Source organism: Camarhynchus parvulus, chromosome 1 (genome assembly GCF_901933205.1).
Source record: "Camarhynchus parvulus chromosome 1, STF_HiC, whole genome shotgun sequence".
NCBI classification, from domain to species: domain Eukaryota; kingdom Metazoa; phylum Chordata; class Aves; order Passeriformes; family Thraupidae; genus Camarhynchus; species Camarhynchus parvulus.
Window position 1 is genome coordinate 76,809,584 of NC_044571.1, and position 22,971 is coordinate 76,832,554.

Genomic DNA, 22,971 nt, shown 5'->3' on the forward strand with positions numbered 1-22,971 from the left:
TTGCTCCAGTAGTAAATAATGTTTATAGCTCAAATGTCTGTGGCAGTGCGCTGCATATATGTATATATATTACATGGATATCATATTAAAAATACATGTGCTGTGAAGCTTCGAATTTCCAAAAAGCCAAGATTAGAAGATAGTACACATATCTTTCACAGCAAACATATTCAAAGCACATGGCCTGACCTATGTTCTTATTTTCCTGAAAGTGTGCTGATTTCTGATAGAAAGTGTTTCAAAAAGCTTATGTGGAAGTGTGGGTTAGATGAGTGGACAGTGAGGTGGATTGAGACTTGGCTGGAGGGCAGAGATCAGAGTGCTGTGACCAGCGGTGCAGAGTCTAGTTAGAGCCTGTGGCTCACAGTGCTCCCCAGAGATCGGTACTGGATCCAGTTGTCTTCAGCTTATTAATCAGTGACCCTGGCTGAAGGCAACCCTCAGGAAGTTTGCTGATGATACAGAACTGGGAGGAATGGCTGATACCCCAAAGGTCTGTACAGCCCTCCAAAAAGGCCTCAACATGTTGGAGAGATGGGCAGAGAGGAACTGTCTGAAGGTCAACAAGGGCAAATGCAGCGTGTTGCACCTGTAGGGAATAACCCCAGCACAGGCTGGGATCTGACCTGCTGGAAAGCAGCTCTGCAGAGAAGGAAGGACCTGAGGGCCCTGGTGGACAACAAGCAGTCCAGGAATCAGGAGTGTGTTCTTGTGGTCAAGAAGGCCAGAGGGATCCTGGGGTGCATTAGAGAGAGCCAGCAGGTAGAGGGGGGTGATCCTGCCCCTCTACTCAGCCCTGGGGAGGCACATCTGGAGTGCTGTGTCCAAGTCTGGGCTCCTCACTACAGGAAAGACAAGCAAGTACTGAAGAGGGTTCATCTGAAGGCAATGAAGATGATGAGGGGATTGAAATATCTCTCTTGTGAGGGAAGACTGAGAGTGGTGGCAGAGCACTGGAACAGGCTGCTCAGAGAAGTTGTAGAGCCTCTTTCTCTGGAGATATTCAAGACCTTCCTGGACACAATCCTGTGTAGGTGAATTTGCTTTGGAAGAAGCTTTGAAGTAGGTACCTGCATACTTCCCTTTCAACTCAAACCATTATGTGATTTTTTTCCTGAAAGTAATATGTTGGTATATTTAGTATAAACAATTTTTAAAATGTTTTAGGAAAATCCAGGTGTTTTTACTACTTGCAAACTGGATAGAAATAGATTCCAGATTCAACTTAGTGTATGAAGAATCTACGAATACCTTTGAAAAAACCAGCACTTTTACAAAATATGTTGTTCATACTCATCTCCTACCCTTACCCATATTTGTGATTTCTATCTGTCCCATGACATGAACATAAATTTTGACTTTGTCTTTGATCACTGTCTTCTTAGCTATCACTTTAACAATGTCAGCAATTTTAGCACATTGGAACTCAAGAAATTTTGCATTCAAATGTCTGAAAAGTCAGTCCAAAATATGAGAAAGTTCAGCTGGTTTTGTATTGAAATATGTGTACTTCTGGTCTTTGACTTGAAAAGCATCAAGTTGCAAACATAAAGTTAATTTCCTATATTTAATTAGTCATATCTATTCAGGAGGATTCTGAGATCCTCTTATTGGAGCCCAAGGAATCTTCAATCAGTATAGGCTGTGATTTATAACTAAAAGAGCAATGACATGTGACATAATTATGAGACAAGGGAGAATTTCCTATGTCCTTTTGGGCATAATAGGACTCCAGATAATAACCAGCTTAGTTACATGCCATATTTGCTGCTTTGGGGGTCCTATTCTCTGTTAGAACCCTGACAGTAAGAGAACAGAGGCAAAGTTCTACACACTTGCTAAAAATAAAAATATAAATCATAATGTAAAAATAGGTTCCTGCCGGATTATTCCATTTCAGCTGTTCTCTGAGCATCTCTAGCTGTAACCAGTTTTGACAGTCTTTCCATCATATATAGAGAGACACACTGTGTGAGCACAAGATGACATCTCTTTATGTTGCTGGCAGTTATTCCTGCAACAATATAAAGGTGTAGCTTGTCAGCTTTCATTTAAACAGCACAGCAGATATGCTTTTCGACACAGATAAAAAAATCCCATTTTGGATTTGTACTTTCAGGTAACTCAGACCAGGGAAACTTAATATTGGACATACACATAGGTATAAGCAACCCTGAAAGAGAGCACAACAATCTGGTAGACAAGTGACTTTCCACATAGAGCTTGTAACTCATGTAAACCTCCATAGGAAACCTCCTCAATTAATTATTAATGTTTTCTGCCTCTGTTTTTCACTTCACTGATAATCTGCTTTTCAGTCATTGTGTTCCTTTGGTTAGTGAATTATCTCATTCAGCATTCTTTGTTGGCCAGACCTTTGGGAAATAAGTATTTTCATTAAAATTTAAATTTTTCCCTCATGGCCATATCTGTTAAAGACAGTAAAGCAGAGATTTCTCCCCCTGCCCCCAACTTTATTACTTTCTCTTCTTCCTGTTTCCCTAACTTCTTTTCAGCTACTTTTATAACTGTGAAACACAGAAATTATTTTAAATGGTGATTTTTCTCTAGCATCAACTGGGAAACATATACCAAATTTTCCAACATTACAGTATGAGACCGTTGCTGTTTTTATTACTGGGTATTACTAGTGCCTGTGGGATTAGACTGTTAAAATAATAATAGTAATAAAGTTTGTGATTGGTAGAACAGAAACAGGATGAAAAATAACTGGAGCCAAACAGTGGGAACATCAAAATAAAATATGGACTTATACACATTTCTTTTTGTGTTCTTGAAACACGATGATTTTAAATTCCCTCAGAAATTTTGAAACATAATGATTTTAAACTTTCCATGAAAAATAAGTTTTTAAATGAATGTGTCATTGAAGACATCAGAGTTATCACAAGTTGAGTGGGATAAGGAGCCTATAGCTGAGTAGCTATAATAACTTTTATGTGACAACCTTATGTAACCTGTACCTATCAATGTAATACCTACTTCAGACCTGTTACACAGGAATACGAAAATGTAAAACCAGAGCACTATGACAGAGAGATAATCTAATTTAAGTCATGGATGTTGGACACTGGCCTTCCTATTTAGATATTTGTTGTATAAATACATTGGCTGATCTCTGTAGAAGAATTGCCAGCAAAACAAGCAAAGGCAAAATATGTCACTGCATAGTTTCTAAAAAAATCTGCATAGAAATCCTGATTATTTTCATAAGGAATGGATTTTGCATCTCTAACTATTTTTTCTATATTTCTTGTTGCTTGAAGGATAGTTGGCTAAAAATGTACTGAGCATATGGATAAATGAAATGCATAGCAATATAGTAGGGTTATTGAAGATCTAGGGTTGGGGAGCACCGTTAATGCAGATGACAAAGACATTGATACTGCATGTGTAGGGCTGCCACATGGCATGTGGGATAATGACAAAGGTGCTTTGTAGGAAATGACATGGGTAAGAGGATGAAAATGCTGTATTTAATAAATATATGCAGATAGTCAAATTTCTGTTCTAGATTTAATGAAGGAATGTACTCCTGTCTTTACTATCAGTGGTTGCCACCTATCTTTCCAATAACTGAGCTCTCACCCTTAGACACGTGTGATTGAAGAATTCCTTTATGCTTATAGCAAAAAGATCAAATCTGAACTAAATCCATTAAGAGGAGCATCTTCTTTCTTACTAAAGAAAAAGAAGGAAAAAAAGGGTCTTATTGCTGAAAAAACCTAGTGAATATTCTGTTATACCTTATAAGAAGAATCTTCCACTTAAAATTGCCTTATTCTAAAAGTAGTTTAAGAGCACATATACCAGCAGTATTCAGTTGTTCTTGGTTTGAAAATTTTGTTAATTTTCTGTTTTGTTTTGTTTCTTTCCCAACCCTGACTATCCCAAAATGAGGAAGACTTTAAAGCAAAAAAAAAAAAAAGCATTTACATTTTAATCTTATGACTGTAAACCAGAATATACAGTAATTTATGCAAAAGAACACAGCTGAAGGTGCTGCTTAAAAGGACTTTAAAATCATTTCAGCTGAACAGTATATGTTTTTTTCCTCAGTTACAAATTAGGACCTCACAAAAATCCAACTGGCTTTTTTAGAATGGTTACTTGGCTTCATTCTTCAAGAAAAGAAAATTAAGTTGTCCGGAATATACTATTTTTTACGGATGTCTTTTGCATAATAGCATGAGTTGACAAAGCACTACAGTCAAATTTTTTATTTAAAGATGGACTCTCTACCATTTCTTGATTTTTAAAATTATATCTTGTTCTTATTCTCGTTTCTTTGCAATAAACAGAGTTTCAGTAAATAATTTTTTTCTTAATATCAAGGACATGAATTTTCCCTGAAGGAAATTATCATAAAATGGTGATCTAAAATACAGATGTATATAATGTGCAACAAGTAATTTATCTAACTTCTTTTCCAGCACAAAAATTAGAAACAGTTTTCAATTTCCACATGGTACTACCCCAGTCCTTTGTTTTCCCCAGGATTTCTGGCAAATTACTTTTGCAATTTATTTTAATTATGTGCGATAATTGTAGAAAACTTATTAAAGCCCTCACCATTCAGTATGTTTTAATGAATTGCTTTGGCTGGTAGTGACGGGGTGGATATTTTCTTGTGGTTCTGACTCCTAGCAGACTTTGTTAATAGAGAGCACTAATTCAGTGTTGTCAACCCTAATGTGCAAGAGGCTTGAACCAGATTCAGTGAAATTGTGCTTTTTCCAAAGGCAATAATAGCATCTACTATCATTAATGTTTGTTTTCTGGCATGTAGGATAAATTTAAATGCAACTGCAAGGATCTGTTCTTTTTTTAAATTAAAATGCTTTTAAAACAAAGCCTTTAGCATAGATACTGTGACACTGATATCAAAATGCTTTCTTCCATTATCACTACCTAATTTCCCTTTTCCATCATATGCATATTTATCCATTTATGTGTAGCAACATGAAAGAGATGATTGCTTAAATCCACATCCTCTCTCAAAGCAGTGGAGCAAATCTTTGTGTCTACAGTGACTATACTTCTCAGAGGAACTGCTGTGACTTGTCACAAAAAAGAAAAGTTTTCTCTGTAATATTTTTTTCTATATCAATATATATTAGATGAAAGTTCAAATTATTTCATTTTCCCTTTCCTTTCAAAAAAGGAACATACAGGTAATGAAGAAATAACACCAGTGATATGCAATTCTGATGTTCTAGATAGAGTTGTAAAAGCAGGAACTAAAAAGAATTAGAAATTGAGCCATTCCCACCCATACATCCAAATAGAAAAAGAAGAGCATATGCTGTGCAGAACAAATATACTTGGATTGTTTTAAGTACTATTATTAGGAAATCCTTTCATCCCATTTATTAAGTGGAGGATGTTGGCATAAGGTGCAATGAAACTGCTAATAATATTCCTCACTTAGGGTGGCAAACCTATGAAATCAATAAATGCAACAAACTAAGTACCACTGACCAGGCTTTCTGTTAAAAGTCTTGTTATAGTCTTGAAAGAAGACAGGGGTATACCTGAAGATAGAGTCTAAAGTACTTCTACACTTTAAAGCCTTCTGAGCTGCACCAAACTCTCTCTGCTTCCCAGCACAACCCCTTCTGCAATCAGGGCTTGGAAGAATGAATGGAATTGTTGCAGACAACAGTTCAGCCTATCTTCCTCGTTTCCATGAGTATCAGACCTCTAATGCTGAGTCCACGGAGAATTAGAGGCTTTGGAAAACCAAAGACTCAGATATTACAAAGCTCATAATGAACAGAGGAAGTAGCTTGGCTGGAAATTTTTAAAAAGAGCTGTTCTGTAAAGATCTCCCTAATGAATAGTTAGATACAAAGTCAGGCCGCAATTATTACAGACAGTGGTTATACAGAGTATAAATAACTTCAACTGAGTTCATGCCCCTGCTTGCTTTCAATAAAATTTTTATTTGTTCAGTCCAAAGTCTTTTTGACAATACTATTTTTGTATTGGTTTAAGTTTACTAAAACCATATTAAGTTAATATTTGATAAAAGTCATATTGTAGACACTTATACAATGGAACATCAGTGAAATTTGTTAGAGGACAAATGAAAAAGAAATGATATTAAGCTAATGTAAACAGCAAGGCATCTTGTAGGATTGATTATTACCCCAATGGAAGATCATTTATTTGAAAGCTTTAGTAATTGTTCAAACTATTGTAAAGAAAATTTAATAGAGATCAAGATTTAGCAGTTAAATAAAAAAATTTCAAAGTTGTTTACGAACACTCAATTTACTGCTAATAATATTAAAAGTTTATTCTGCAGTGGAAACTTTCCTTGCCAGGTTCCTTTTGGTGAGCAACCAAGACTTTCAACATCTAAATTAATATTTTATAAGTTTTGTTTTTGATGTTTTGTTGTTGTTGTTGTTTTATTCATGACAATAATAAGTTTTCAAAGACACCAGTCCAGGTCTAGGAAGAAGCAGAGAATGCTATTCTACAAAAGAATCAAATAACTTTTTCTGAAATAATGATCAATCACAATTTCTATACTGGTGAATGAACATCTGAACTACTGCTCTAAAAAACAAACCAAAATATTTGATTGCTAGCACTGAATAAGTATCTCAAAATACCTATTGGTCCATCTAAACTATTCAGATGAATCAAACCTGTTTGAAATGATGTGCACAATACCTATACAATAAAAAGTTAATACTGTACTAATATAGTATTAAATATTGATTATTTTATAGTATTTGAATATATTTGCACATACATATTTAAAATAGAATGTTTGTATTTAAGATGCAGAATGTCTCATTTTCCAACATTTCAACCAGTTGACTGCATTTGCATTGTGTCTAATATTATTTGTTTTTACCAAATCAACCATTAATATGTCTAGAGGAGATTTACAACATTACTTGACCAAGAAGTGGTTTATGCTGAATTATATGAGGGATTGTTCAGTGCTATTTGTTATAGAAACTAGATCCTCTTTGACATTCTTACTGCAAATCACATAAAATACCTTTGTGTGCTCCAGCGAAGATGGCAGAAAGAGTCCTCATCTTCTATAAACCTGCAGTACTGAGGGGCTCTATTTGACAACATTCATTTGAATAAAGCTTGGAAAAGCTAGAGTACTTCTCAGGCAGTCAAATGACCCAGGATATACCTTGAAGTACTGGCTGCTGAGAAGAGTTAAAACCATGAACTCCAGTCTACTTTCAGGCATTGAGGCAGCTTCAAGAAACTGCTCCCACCACAAGGCATGGTCTTGTTCTCTGGTGAATAAAATACCTGTTGGAAGAGACCTCCTGAGAAGGGAAGGAGTGGAATTAGATCTGTTGTGGATTTTTCCCTCTATTTGCCAATCAAAGTGACAGCTTCTAAAATTCAGCTCACGTTTCAGAGAACAAGCAGCTGCTGGGGATAAAGCAGTTTAAAAAGCCTTGCTCTCTCACTTAGGATTGTGAATGCAACAAGGATTCACTCAGCACCATAATTTTGAAATGTCTTAAAGCCTGGGCTGGAAATAGCAAAAAATTTTGTCACAAACCCCACAGTTAAGCTGTTTGGTTTCTTGCATGAACTTTATAACCAGTCATTTCTCAAAGTCTCTCAAGCTGTCATTACACACTCTTCAATTTTATTTTTTTTAGTTCTGCCAATATTATTCATATCTAATAGGAAAAGTTAATAAAGAAGAAATTTGCGTATAATTTGACACTTTGGAAATGAAGTCTATAAGCTCTCTTGTTAGTAAATGAAGAGGAATAGAAAACCAGAAGGAAAATTAATTCAAAGATTTTTGACAGTTATTTTGAAGTGAGATGAACAACCTGTTCTTTTGCTAACTTTGATGGAAACCTGATTGCAGCAGAAACATAGACAGCTATCTTAAATTATTCAATTAACTTTCAGATGGGTAAAGCTGAGTGATAGTAGTCTTCAATTGTTCTTTTCCAGTGCGTGTGGAAGTTTCAACTGCATGTGAAAAACTCAACTGGTCATTTAACTCCCAGTCTCAGTTGAATTACAATAAAATCACTCTTCATCTATGTTAAGCCTTTCTTGGTATTTTCCTTTAATTATTCAGGCAATATATTTAAGCTCTTAATATTAAGTGTAACAGATGCCTCAGAGAAATTGAGACGTTCAGGGAAAAACTATAGAATTGTAGGTGATGTTACTAACCTGCTCTTAATCTGCACTCTTTGTATTAGACTTGATTTATTTGCAAAGAAAAATTGCAAGGAAAAAGGCATATTATTATGCTATGTTTTTCAGGCCCACTTGTTTATTTCCAAATTCCTCTGGGAGATCATAATATGTACCAGTGTAATCACATCTGGAAATGGTCTTTTCTCTCTCCCAAGTAAGGGATTAAGAACAATGAGAGGACCAGCAGGACACTGCTGTTGTATTGTCTCTCTGCTACACTTGGTAGAACCAGCTCTAACCCATAAAGAGCATCTCACCTTGATTTCTCTTCTGCAGCAGCCAACTACTGCCAATAGGGAAGACGACTGCAGTTAAACAAATATTCTTAACTGCCACTGCATCTGGCACATCAGCCAGCATAAATGGGCCCAGCAGAAGCCTTCCACTTAACGCAGCTGCCAGACTAATGATGTTATGCACTTTAATAATGCATACCAGGATCCTCACTCATTTCTGTACAAGGATAAAGCCCTGGAGATTGTGTGTACTGCTCTGAAGTAGTGGCCACAATCTCTCCATGGACATCTAAATCTAACTCATCTCTGTACTCTCTTCCAGACATCAAATCACCAAATCAACTGTGCCATAACAGTATATTGTGCACCAGGATGCTTAATACTATGCACGTAAAGGATCAGTACACTTTCTGTGCTGAAAATGTGAGATCCTATGCACTTTATGAGGAAGGTGCAAGCCAGGGTCCCAAAAACATGTTAAGGAAAAGTAAGATCCTTCAATACTCTGCTTGGCTCCTTCCTCTGGGCTTTATGTGATGCTACCAGGCTGTCAGAAGGACACTTGTGTGAGAAGGATGTAGCTTACACGTACTGAGTGCAAGAGGCTGTTTCACCTGTAGAGCGGATGGGAGACATAGAAAGGTTTGTGTGCAAAATGAGTGTGTGTGAACAATCTGCCAGTGCATATGTGGCACAAGTCTGCCTCAATGCCAATCCATAAATTAGAAAAATAACAGTTGTATTAAAAAAAAAAACTTATCTTGACATGGTATTTGTGAGTTCTGAGTTATTACCTGTGTAGTCACTGTTGCAGATTCCACACCAGTTCAGCCCCCAGGTTTAGGTAACAAGACCATTTTTTAGTCAAATATTCTATTTTATTGTGATCTATAATGAAATAGCTGAAAAGTTCCATCTAATCACAGAATCACAGACTCATTTAGGCTGGAAATCATTTTGGCTCCCAAAGAAGTTGTAGATGATCCATCCCTGGGAATGTTAAAGGCCAGGCTGGGTGGGGCTGTGATCAACCTGGTCAAATGAAAGGTTCATGGCAGGAAGGCTGGAAATCTTTAGCATCCCTTCCAACCCAAACTTTTCTATGACTCTATGATTCCATGAAAAGACCTTCAAGTTCATTGAATCCAACCATAAAACTGCCACTACATCTTCAATTCAAGGCAGACTAGATATTTCCTAAACTTAAGAGACAGAAGTCACTTTAGACACTTGTGGAAGTCTTAACACTAAGTGTATTTAAAAAAACCCTGAGCATATTTTTTAAACAATACATCTAATTAAATTCAATCTATTCAGAGAGATAAAAATAAACAAAAATACTATTTTTGACTTAAATTGTTGCAATAAACGATCTCATTACAATTAATAGTTGCTACATCTCATGACAGCAAAGAGTATAATATACAATAAAATGACATTATCTTTGGAAAATAGAAGTTAGAGGAGCAGATAAAGATGCAGAATTTGAAAATGCATCTGTAAAAACAAAATGAATTAGGAGAAAACCCCTAAACCACTCAGTTGTAGTTCTGTATTAATTGTGATTGTTTAAATGTTAATCATTTTATTCTTAGCTATTTTCTATTTGGAACAGTAAAATACATTTTTAAACTGGCGTACTGAAGAATATTAATGATGCAACAAATTGATTGGCACTACAGGGTTGTATCTGGTTTTTTTACAAGCATATTTAATTGCACATGATTCTTATGTTTCTAATTACAACCAGTACTAAAAGTGTCTAGATGCTTAAGGATGCATTTTTATATTTAAACATACTTCATTATTATTACTTATATGGCAGATAGTTCACTAAGATATAATGATAGGATATTAAAGTGGATTAGAAATCTCATTATTAGAACACAAGCTTGTCTGAATCAAAAGAAAAAAAATAAAGTACTCTAAGTGGAATAAGCACCTCTTCATTTTCTTTCACAAATCTCATTTTATTGCAAGCTAAATGTCAGAGACATAAAGACATAACTGCTGGCATGATCCCATCAGTGAGGTTTCTATCTGCTATCATATGGTATTCAACATTCTTTTCCCACCAATTTTAAGCAAAGCCAGCAAAATTTACCAAGGACTCAAATTTAAACCAAATATATTTCAGCCTATCTAGAGATGGATTGTTTATTTTTAAATAGTCAGATATGACTGCAGTCAAATAACATTTCTTCTTGTATTTTAACTCAGCATTAGGGCACACACCAATTATGAAATTGTGCTGTCAGGTTACCCCTCTAAGGGCAGTCACACACTTCATGTTTTGAGTGGCAAATTGAATTTGACATTTAATTTGAAGCCCAGGATACCATAATGTAAAGCCTTCTGCAGTATTAGTGATAAAGCATGAGGGCATACCTCCTGTCTGCTTTTTTAAATAGCCCTCTCCACGTGACTATTGTCTTCCATTATTTTCCATGGAGATTATTTTCCTGATATTTAAAGGAAAATCCCAGTAAATATTTAGAATCGCAGTAGCTCACAACTAGAGCATTTCAGGTTTCTTCATAGATTCCAAAAAGTGATCTAATATAAAATCTACCCATGCATACTGTTCAGACACCTTGTCATTTCTGAGTTTCGAAACAATTAGAGGACACCTTAGCCTAGCTCTTAGTAGGTGGTGGTGCCAACACTTCCCCATTTGTTTATTCTTCAGAAGATAATTTAATTTAACATTTCAAGAAAATGTGCTAATAGTAGTTACAAGCCTTTTATTGGTGAAAGTTTAATTTCTTGCAGAGATTACTGTGTAAGTTGGCCTTTAATACAATTTAGAGTATTGAAATGCAATATTTTCAAGAAGCAGCCAGAATTTTTCTTTCCTTGACAGAACAGGAAGTTTTAGGACAAAAAATTAAGAATGTCACAATCTGAAAGTCCAAAGCCTGGTTTGGTGCACATACAAATGGAATTTAGCCAGGATTTCTGGGTTAAGCATCACCTTGGAAGTTACCATTGTATATTACTCCCCCTCCCCCAACCAAGAAACAAACAAACGCAACAAAAACAAACATATCCCCCTTCAAAAAAAAAAAAAAAAAAAAAAACAACAAACCAAAACCTCATGGATAGTTCCTTTTCCCTCTAAGCTTTCATTCATATTGTAACAGCCATGAATTCAGCTGTGAAATTACCAGTTCAGAATCAGGCCCAGAAGCTCCAGCCACAGAGTACTATGTAGCAAATATCCGATCTCTGTTCTATTCAATATTTGTACACAAATATAACTCACCCAAACAGGAGCATATTTCTGGTTAATTGTCCTGCCCACAAAATACACTCAACATAATGTAAATTTTGCATAAACTGGCACTATCTGATTGATATGAAAGTCAGCAATGATCCAGTTATTTCCCCCATTTTTCCCTACCATTTCTACCATTTCTACATTCTCTGTTTTGTTATAATTTTGTATTGTTGATATGCTAATGATATGATATGAAGATGAACTGCTTTAGCACTCCTACAGAGTGCCAATATTTCCCTAATTATTTCAATAAGTGGTCAGAGTTCTGTCAGGAGATATGGAAGTATATGGCCTGAGGTGTTTTCCATTTCTTGGGTTTTATTTCTGAAATTATTAATTTAGGGCTTTTTTTCTGGGGAGAGAAAGACCCTCCTTAATTAAAAGAAGGCATGAGTCTCTTACTGGTTTCCAGAGAGTATTGCCATTGATTGTGTTGACAGCACTTATTTTAATTGATCTTGTGTTTTTTTCATTCTATCAGAACATTTCTTGCGAAAAATCTTGTCCTTTTTTAAAATCTAGTTAGTTCCCACTGCTGGAACAGCAATTGTAGGTTGTAGATTGTGTTCACTGAGACAAAAATTTATTTTTAATTTTTTTCATTATGCCCATTTATGAAGGAAGAGAATTTAGGATTTACAAGCAAGAACACAAACTATGCACAGATTAAAGTTTACAGTGTGGCACTTTCCTCACTGTAGAAGATGCTTCACTTTGGTAAATTCATCCTGTCTATGAAACACAATCTAAGAACACCAATTCAGCAAAATACGGTGAAATATAGTGAAGAAACTATGTACCTTGTGCTATTAGAGTGCTGAAATTCTGCCAGTGCATCATGCAAAAATGCAAGCCTGAGGCTACTGGTGCATGCTGGACAAGTGCTGACAAATCCTAGTCATTACCCAGAGAAGGCTCTGTTGGGACAGAGTTTTCACTCACTTGTTTGACAGGAAGTAAAGTGTCAGGCCCATCACTGCACCTACTTAACATGATTTTTTGGGGTTTTTTGCTTCTGGAAGATATGTGGAATGATGCCTGCCTTTATTAAAAGTTCAGCCACCCTCTTCCAAGAGACAAGAACCCCTTGGCACAGTCCTGATTATTGGTTATAAGGGAACCAAGGTGGAATTAAGATTGGAATTGTATGTGTGCTTCTCTTCCCTCCCTGATAATTAGTTGGAATCATAAGTGTTTTACAATTCAATTTCTAACCTGTGCTGCCAAAGAGGAATAGCAGGATGGCTAATAGATAGAGTGCCACATATATCTGGAAATGAATGCTGTCTCAGGGTGCCTTGTCACCCTCCTGCTCTTCCCTACAGGTTTCATGAACAGCAGCAAAGAAGGAAGATAACAAAAAAGAATCTTTTTGAGAGATTAGTAAAATAAGCTCTCAAAATTAGTCTGATAATACCTTTTGTTAAGTGTGATGTTATATTTTCTATTCTTCTTATCTTGAGTGTTCTCTTAGACTCTAATTATAATAGTTTATCCATAAAATTAACATGATTTATCTGTGCAACTTAGTACTGTGACAAGTTCTTAAAAATAGGTATCTGAGCAATTGGAAAGAGAAAATAACCCCCAGCATGTTCACTTCTTTTCTTTATGCTATCCATATTATGTCAGAATATTTTAAAATTATTCAAAATAAAAGAAAGAGGATGTCATTAAGTATGATTATGTAGATTACTACTGAAAATGGAGATGCAGGTATTGTCTGTGTTTTGAATATTTTTAAGTGTATTTTGAAGATGGTTTTTTAAATGTATTATATGTAGTCTTTGTATTTATATTTATATGACTCCTTGGCCCCATCCAGCAATCCACTATAGGATGAAAATTTATATTAATTAAAACAATCAATAAATTGTTTCACTAAATATAATTAGTAAATTAATTAATCAGATTTTAAGTGAAACTAATTAAAAAAATTTAACCAGACTTAATCAAGGACAAAGGGACTTTAGAAATTTGATAATCCTTCATAGATAATTATACAGGAAAGAAGTCAAGTTAGCTTGGCCTAATTCCAGTAAATTAAAAGACAAAGTCTCTAATTGTAGACCCTTCAGCATTGAAAGTATATAATGAATTATAATCTCCCACCTAAGGAAAATCCAAAACTAAAACCACATGATTGAACACTGACCAAATGTGTGGGAAACATCTTACTTATATCACTATTTTAAATTTCCAGTAAAGAAGACTCATAACACATCCAGCAGTGAAATCTCTAATTTGAAAATATTGCCACTTGTTTTATCACGCCTACATTTACACCTTGGAAGTAGTTCAGAAAAATAAACTTCCAGAAGGAAAACTAAAAACAATTTCAGTTTCAACTTCATGATTATGAGTGGATCTCTTCTGACAATTTATTCACTAAGGAGAAAGACATTAAGAAATCAAACAAAGTAATTCAAAGTGCTTACAATGTTTATGGAGAGATAAAAAGAGAAAATTAGTTACTACAAACATTATGGCTGCAAGTGGATATTATCGTCTGTTTTGATCCTATTTTCAAAAGATATCGGCTGGGAAATATTTTCTGGACCATAGAAAACTCACCACCTTCAGAAAAGGATGTACTGATATTGTGAGTAAATAAATTATTATACAATTAATCAATTTAATAAAATTACTTATTTCCTCACTAAATTCCTTTTCCCAAACAAACTGGGGTGAAGGGGAGCATTGGATAAGCAAGAGATGACAGCAGCTGATGAGAAACTTAGAGACTGATTTCTCCTTGAGAACGCAGAAGATGGATGTTCCTTCACATCCATCCGGTATTTGTCTAAAAATTTTGTCTGATTATTATGCTATACAGGGGACAGAGGAAAGGAATTTCATCCTTCTCTTAGTGATTTGAGGATTTGCTAAGCATATCAGAAGTGGCATAGTTTTAAGGAAGATCATTTTCAGAGTTGCAGAGGAAGTGGAGAATAAGGAAAACAAAACAAATCTATGATCTCAGTTTGGTGAAGGGAGGGCATAATGAAGGAAAAGCAATCTAAGGACAAGAGAAGAGGCAATGTATCTTTCCTTACTCATAAGCCTCAGGTTTGAACTAGCTGGCTCAATTTCATTCTTTTTTTATTTTAATTTACCAATCTCCTCAGCTGTTCTCTTACAATGTAAATTTTATGTGACCATCAGTGACTGAGATGAATGATTAAAGTCAGATCATGACATTCTGCCCCCAAGTATTTTCTTTTTTCATAGAACAAGCAAATTAAATTTTACACACAGCTACACAGCCAAAAATAAATCTGCTGCATCTCCTATTCCTATGTACACTTTTGTAGCCTGTCTTACCCCCAGATGTCCTTGTTCGTTGGCCTCTATAGGCCAGTCTTTGGCCTTGATTATTTGCATGCAATATACTAGAAAGTTATTTGTTGCCTCACTGTTTACAAGATCTGTTTTTTTCTCTTCCACAAAGAAAGCATAATGTTTGGAGAAATCAACCAGATTTATAATGCAGTGTCACAACAAATGTGCCTTATGGGCCATTTTTTACACCTTGGTATGTGTCGAGTAGTTTAAAATCATTGAGAATAAATTAAGAAAATCCACAGAACACAAGGGATTTTTGGCACCAGGCTCTCTCTCCTACAGACAATGCTCATCCCATTCCTCTGCCTGCCCCTCCTCATGAAGATAAAATCCATGGGTCTTTCGCCCTCTACCATTACTTAGCCATTTGGTTTTCCTAATTCAAGAGCCTTTAGGTCAAGTTTTGTTTCTGAGACATAAATCATTATGTAGGGTCACAGCAGTCCCAGCTGGCTTGGTCTGAGCAAGTTAGAAGAATGAAGACATGTACATGCAGATGTACTTGAATGTAGGTGTGTATATATATATAAATATATACACACACGTTGATTTAAACCTTACTTTGTCTTACACACTGACAAATTTAACTTGGTAAGACGTTTATTAAATCTAAACATTTCAGTTTAATGCCAGATGTACATCCATCTAATATAGTTTATACAAAATTAGGTTTTTTAATAGTGTTTTAAAAAGAGGGTTTTTTTTGTTTGTTTGTTTTTAGCTTTACCTAAAAAATTAAGATTACAAAATTCATTTGTTTTTGTTTTTGTTTGTTGGTTTGTTTTTTTTTTCCCGAAATTATAAGGCTTTTATGGATAATAAACTTCCTGATAAAATTTTTTTTACATGGTATATCAAGAAGAGTTTTGCAACTTAAATCTCATTTTAAAGTTAAAAAAATTATATTTAATTTCTCCAAATTCTATGACAAAAAGATGTTCTGGAAATTACTGTAGTAAAAAAGAATTGCTAATATTTAAGGCAATGCATTCTACCTACAATCCAGAACAGCAAAAATTGTTTGTTTATTAAAGAACGGATGTACAAATAAAAATATTTGTTTTCCCCTGTGTTCAGTTACTCGAACATTTTACTTTTTTACACAAACAAACAAAGACAAACTTATCACATAGATATGTGAACTTCAATTACTGGGGAGATTGAGACAAGTTTTGAAGTAAATTATATATTTGAGCATTTAGCTATAAAACAGTGCTTTGGCATATGGAATTACAAAGTAAACAGCAGAGAGTATGGAAGCACAACCATAAGAAGCAAGAAAACAAGAAATATGTGGATATAAAAGAAAGCACTGGAGATGCAATTACTTGATTTTGACTGTCATGTCTTTGATAGAGGTTCAACTGGGCAGTCACGACTTTCTCCTAAGTAAATTCTGTCTACTTGTTTGGCCTTTATGAAAATTAATGAAAAAGAATGAGTTAAAGAGATTTTTTCATTCATCTTGCTTTTTGAGGAACAATTTTGGCTACAGAAGACTGTCCATAAAAAGTCCCTGGACATATTTATAATTCTGTGGTTATATCCTATGACAGCTGTAAACCTGTTATTACTGACATTCAAACAACTTTTTATTTCACACCCTCTTTGCAATGTAAAGACATTTCTATGAAATCCATCAATATTTCTGGTCTTATTTTTCCACTTTGAGAATAAAGACAGCCTTTCCAGCTCCGATTTTCTTTGAGCAAGTGTTTTTATGTTGAAGTTCCTGGGATTATGGGCAGGCTATAAAAAGATCTGTTTAATAATGAATGAAGTGACCTGCAGATAGAGAAATTAATCTTGCACAAAACTCCCACAAAAAGTCTTATCTTCTTTTTTTCTTCAGAAAGATCATTATTCAGCTAGTACAAACTTGTGTGTGTAAATATAATTTTCTTTATTTTAAAACAAAATATTAGTTTAGCTTGTTCACTTTGCTGAGAAATGAATACAACATAATTCAAGTAAAGCTGACAATTTAAAAGCCTCCTCAAAGCAATATAAAGTATTTTAAACTGCCTTGTTAAAAAATCAACTTAATTTAACCAGTAAAATATATAATGCAGCTCTAATAATTAGGGAAATCAAGGATATATACAGTCTAAATTTAATTGGTGACTATGTGGGCATTTGTCCACATCATGGTCAGGTTTCTTGATCAGTGTGATGATCATCAGAATTTTGAATGTTCTTATTTAAACTCACACTATTAACATTTAAAATTCAAGGTGTTTAGCCTTTCCAGAAGCTGAACTGTGTTTGCCCTTCCTATAATAAAACATGAAGAGACTGTAATTACATAGTGTACTTCCAATTATTTATTTCTTTGTTATGTTTTTGATTCTATTGATTCCTCCTTAAAAGTGACTATAAAATTACTGGGGATGTTATAAACAAGGGTTAAAATAGGTTGTTCTAAATAAAATTAATTATGACCTAAGGAACTTCATCAATCAATCCAGGTTTATGTAAAAATTGCACAAAGATTCTTCTTTAATACACAAAAAGAAGGGAAAAAAGCAATCAAAAAAAAACAGATGACAGCATAGATGAAATATTTTGTGGGGTGCCAGCTCCAAAATTGCTCTTTCCTTCTTACACATCAGATAAACTATTTAGCCATGAATTAGCTGTCATAATAATCTTGAAGAACATATTGCATTGATTATCTTCACTAACACCCACTGATGACACACTGCCATTAAAACATGTTTAAAAGTATGTGAGAGTGAGATACAGGGACTAATTTTTAAACAACCTTAGGCACTCACTCACATCACCATGTCTGAAAGTCTTTTCTTTTAAGAATATCAGGCACTTTCTTTTTATTGGTCAAAAAATCCTCTTGCTTAAAGATGGCCCAGACTTTCAAAAAATTGTTATTTTTGTTTTCTAGGATTTTTTTTCTCTTGGGCAGATTGCTAACTTTCTCACTTCCTTCCTACAAATTCTAAGATTGTCTCAATTTTATCAAATATTCAAGATTTATTTTTGCTCTCAGTAGGGATGATTATAGAGGAGCAAAAAGCATTACTGTTTTTCTGGCTACTCTGGCCAGATCTTCTCATGCTTAACCAGAAACAGGTCTAATTTGGGCACCTCCCCTTTTTTATCTATAACGAACTCTTTCTTGACTATTTGAAAATTGATACCGATACACAAACTCTTACTTTGAAAAACATTTCATAAGCCATGTGCATCAACATGATCAGCTAAAGAGAAACAAATAAAATGAACCATCAAAATGAAATCATAATGTCCTATCTTCTGTTCTTATTAGCACATTATTTTTTTTCATAATTGAGAATAGTCATGCAGTTTTTAAGACAGATTTTTGTAATCCATTCCACTGCTGTGCTGCATTTTTCCCTCTGCTAATCCTTTAGCAATAAATTATGACAATGAAAATCACATAGATGGATGACAAAAGCATGAAAAGCTGAACTGGAAACACTGTATTAAGAGAAAATAATACACCTTTCAATACTATTTTGGACTGCAGTTTTATATGGGCTTTTGTCACTAAAAATCACAAGGATACCAGCTGCAAACATAGCCTCTGGGAGGAAACAAACCCTAACATGATGAATCTGGAGCTATTTTGGCTGCCACTGCTTAGTCACAGACAGCAAGGGCTGACATAACTGCTGCACACACAGCACCATCTGTGAATTGACACTTCTACACACCTTCCAGTGCACGACTTCAAACAGCCACAACAGCAGCCAGCATGAGCTGTACACCTACTCTGGGAAACCTTCTGATCCTGCCACATTCACAACTTCTTACCAGAACTGCTGATAACTTTGTCTTGGTTCACACAGCACTGAGGGGGTCTGATGTTTAACTTGAGAAAATCCTCTATATGTGGGGCTTTACCTCAAAGGACATATATATTAGAGGGACAAGAAAAACAATTTATTTGCTGCACAACAGCATCAATATTCCGATTATTTATTTATTAATTATGATTTATTTTTTATTATTTTACACACCATTTCTGGGAACAAGCACTAAGCAAACACCTCCCTAAATGGACCAGACTAGCACAATTAGCATTTCAGAAGTGCACTCAGGAGCATCTTACAGGGTAATACTTTAACTGGACATCTCTAACAAACTGAAAACTCATTGTCGCTCATTGGTCACATTCTTTTCTCTTTGAAGAATTAAAAATAGCTGTATGAATTTTCATCGAGCTATACATAGATACTAAGATTGAGAAGCTACAGTTCAACATCAGTTTAAGGGGAAATTAAAATCTACTGGAAAACATGAAACAAAAAATATTGCTCAGCAGCCTTGGAGAGGGAACAATAGAAAATCTAGAGAAAATTGCATCTTTGTGATAGGAGATACAAAGCACAGATCCAGAGCCTAAACATACTACTTAATCCTTAATTGATGTATTCATCCAAAGAAATTAAATTTTGCTCTGAATGCAGATTGCCAGACGAGGGTAATTTCCAAATGCCAAAATGTCTGCTGCACGTAAAAATGCCAGCTGTAACCAGGACTAGATATTTACTGTAATCATAACTTGTTGCAGATAACATATTGGAAAACATCACTTGCAAAACTGTCTTAAATGGACAACTTTATAAACTAAAAAAGCTAAATAGTTTGGTGGGGTTTTTTCCAAAAATGACTGTGTTAATGCATGTGACACTAATATGTGTTGGGAGATTTTTTAAATACAAGATCAAATACAGGTCCTATAGATCTATTCCAAAGACCTCTTAAATAAATAAGATATATGACAAATTACTGCCTTCAATTTGTTACAAGTGCCTGCAGTTAGTTTCTATTTGATCTATGAATGAACAACAGAGAAGGTGGGAAGCAGACCAGTCAACAGCTCAGTCTGAGAAAAATAAGCTGTTATTAGGGCATTCTGGAGGAATTTAATTGCTTTCAGTCTGATTATGAGGAGAGAGAACTGAACAGCCATCCTTATACATTACAGAAATTAGCTGCTCTTCAAAGAAGTAGGAACAGATGGATTAACTTTTCATGGACCAGCATTTTTCTGCAGGTAGATGCTAGAAGACTGAGACATTTTTTTTTCTCCTGCCCTAGGCATTAAAAATGTATCCGCCCTTTATAGGAGAGAATGTTTTCCTTTTCATAATCAATATGAATACTTGTACACAGACTGAGGTAAAGGCATGAAAGTGCAATTCAGGGGGTAAAAAAAAAAGTGTAAAAAGTTCATAGTGCATTTTCATGAACTTTTTTTATTGATCAAGGAAGCCTTACCTACTTAACATTGTCATCATTGTAAACAGATTTCTACAGCAGAACTCACAGACATGAATCTTCTGCTGTCTTAAAATTAAGATATTCCAGAATTTCAAAGTAAAATGTGTTTAAAGAGTTAAAATTATTTTTAAACAAACAAGTGAAAATATTAAAGCTGTGGGAAAAATGAATGTACAGGACAAGACTTCACACAGGACTATCCATGCATCACTAAAACAAAGGAAGGTGAAGATAGAATATGTTCTAATCAACACTTTTCTGAAGGGGTAGATTATATTATCAGAGAACCAGATAAATTTCTATTCAGGATGCAGAAAGAAAAGCCAATACATGCAATAGTCCGTTTCAAAAAGAATAAATATTTTCATTTTTAAATATCAATAGATTTTTTAAATATGATTATTATGTAAAAAAAAATCTAGATTGCCTTGGAGGGCACTATTTTCATTTCTAAGACATAAAGAGTTTAAATGAATGACAGTTCAAATAGAATTTTCCTTGTATTTGTTTTTGAGCCAGTAAGAAATATACCAATAAAACTTCTATCAGCCATAGGAAACACCCAGATTGTGATGCTGGAAGAAGAATTGATACAATACTCAGAGCGCTGGAGTTCTGTCCAGTCTCAGAAAACTTACTGCCAGCCTTGCCTTTTTACAATAGAGTATGGGAGATTTATAAAGATAGTCGTGAAGCAACTTTCTTTATGAATACAGCTGGCATGGATATATTACTGACAACTGGCAAAACAGCAAAATGGTACTAAAGGTTCGTAGATCAAACTGAAAATACTCCAACTAAAAAAACCAAAAAATCTGCAAGCTGAAAAGTTTTTATGAGATCTTCTCTAGTACAAATAGTGAAAACCCACTGGAGATAAAAATAAGATATATAAAATAGCCTGCTACAGTGAAGAGTCATCAAGAGAAGGAATTATTTTTGTTTTCATTTACAATAATTTTTATTTACATTTACATTTAGATCAATGATGTTTTCATATTACTTTTCCTTAAAGAAAATTAGTTCACAGTTACTGACAGTTTGAAATAAAATCAAAACTTAAGACAATTAAAACTCTTCAGAATATCATTGTTGAAAGTTATTGTAATAAGGATGTTGTAATTTAAAAAGTTTGGGGCTTTACATATCTTCTCCCAGTTAATCATAAATGGCAGCATAGCTTGAGCTGGGAAGGGACTGTTAAGCTCATCTCATTCCAACCCTCCTGTTGTGAGCATGGACACCTTCCACTATGCCAGATTGTCAGACCCCCATCCGACCTGGCCTTGAACACTTCCAGAGATGGGGCATCCTGTCTGGGCAACCTGTCCCAGTGCATCACCACTCTCACAGGAATGAATTTCCTCTTGACATCTAGTCTAAAACCAGCCCCTTTCAGTTTAAAACCCTTACCTCATGTTCTATCACTACATACCCTTGTAAAAAGTCCCTCTCCAGTTTTAGCCCTTTAGGTATTGAAAGTTGTTTTAAGGTCTCCCAGAGCCTTCCCCAGAATCAGCAAGCCCAGCTCTCTCAGCTGGTCTTCATAGAAGAGGTGCTGCAGCCTCTTTATCTGTAATCCAGATCATTGTAATCCTCTTGTGGACTCACTCCAACAGGTCTATGCGCTTTTCAGTATTACTTGAAATGTGGAAATCTCCAGAGAGAGTGCAAAGTAGCTGTTTTGTTGTTGTTGAAAGTAAAATGTTATGGAAAAGAAATACTTATTGCATATTACTAATAAAAATATTCATTGCCAACAATTTGTTGTCAAAAGAGAGTTTGACAGTGGAGAACTTAGTTTTGGAATGACTGTCAGCTAAAAAGATCAGTTGAAGAGAAAATTAAAATTAGTATTTTAAATTTATTTGCAAACTAATAGTAATAATTAAAACAAAAAAAAGGACCTGTTTGGGGTAAAATTAAATATTTTATTACTGCATTCTAAACCAATTTTGATTATTATTTTTAATGATTACTAAATTATTTTAATTTTTTTAAATAGAAAATAATTTTACAAAGACATAATTTATGTTCCTTCACACTGCTTTTATGTGGCAAAAAAGTCATATTGTTCCCTGAGAAAGGAGGGAATTTAAAATTTCAGGTAGACTGATATCAAAGTCATTTCAAGCAATAAAATGAATTGTCTGAATCATAAGTTTGGTGTCATTTGAGATTGCTTCAACTATAGGCAATTATGAAGTTTCACAGATGAGGGGACATCAAATCTAAGTACTGAAGCCATGAAGGACTTAGAACCACAGGAAGCTGTAGAGTGCAACTGACAAGCACGTTATGTTACAGCAATGAGCAGGATGCCTGGTGTACAGCAGAAGACTGACCAGTGGCTGAGTAAGGCCTGTATTAAATCCCTGGGGTGTAGACATTTTTCAGACATGGCCTATCAAGGTGCATAATGTGTGCTAAGTGGATTGCAGCCCATGATTAGGGCTTGCCTGTGTGCTTAGCAAAGGAATAACATGATTATCTAATTTGCAATGCATGATAAGATATGCCACTTTCTAAGGAACATAGGATGTATAAGTATTAAAGGATACAAAGAGCATAAACACAAATCATAATTTGTGCCCATGGACTCCA

At 34.7% G+C, this 22,971-nt stretch overlaps 1 protein-coding gene across 2 annotated transcripts in view; it reads right to left on the bottom strand.

Annotated features, from left to right (window-relative positions):
• The window catches only part of CNTN5 (contactin 5), a 604,610-nt gene that overhangs the window by 315,326 nt on the left and 266,313 nt on the right, over positions 1 to 22,971 (bottom strand). The window lies entirely within an intron of this gene.